The sequence below is a fragment of the Crocuta crocuta genome, unplaced genomic scaffold (assembly GCF_008692635.1).
Source record: "Crocuta crocuta isolate KB4526 unplaced genomic scaffold, BGI_CrCroc_1.0 scaffold433, whole genome shotgun sequence".
Classification (NCBI taxonomy): Eukaryota; Metazoa; Chordata; class Mammalia; order Carnivora; family Hyaenidae; genus Crocuta; species Crocuta crocuta.
Window position 1 is genome coordinate 74,077 of NW_027530001.1, and position 821 is coordinate 74,897.

Here is an 821-nt window from a genome sequence, read left to right on the forward strand (position 1 = left end):
CGGGCGCCAGCCTCCGGCTTTGCCCGGAGCCCCGCGCGCCGGCCCGCGCTCCGCGAGCTTCTGGCCGAGTGCACCCTGCAGTCAAGAACCGCGGACACCGGCCTGAGCTAGGACTGGTTCCACGGAGGAAATCCTCTTCTCCAAACAGAGCCAAAAGTGTTAACGCCTTCTCTCTGGAACCTTGGAAGATTTATCTAGAGAGATGGGGGATTATTTAGCCTCATCATTATTTTATCAATATCATCATCATCAGTCTTGCTCTCTACTGAATTACTAGTGAGAAAGACTAAAGGAAATCATCAGAAGGAGCCGGGCGAACACGAAATAGCAATCTCTCCTCCCTCGCTCTCCCTCCCCCCACCCTTCCCTCCCGCCCTCCGGCTCCCTCCCTCCCTCGCACCCCGCCCCTCTCTTTTTTGATTATATAATAACTTCGCGGAAAGACAGAGTCACCCCACTTTTTTTCCCCCGACGACGCAGCTTGACGTTTAAAAGTAGGGTCTTGAAATCCCAGAGTAGTTCGATGGGCCTTGTTTCTCATGAAAGGAGCTCCTTGCTATTTCAATACTAATCCTTGAGGAGAAGACCCTGACCCACCTCCTCCCATCAGAAGTGAAACAGAAGAGGAGACAGAGCACTGGGGAAAAAAGGTTGTTGCACGGGGCTTGTTTTTCCCCTCTGGTTAACTTGCTTTCCCTCAGGAGGTTTCTAAAACAATAAATAAATACAAGGAGCCAAATACCACCACCAATTCCCTTTATTCCTTGGGATTTCGGATGAAATCTGTTTACAGTAGTTCCCAGTTACAAATTAATCTGCAA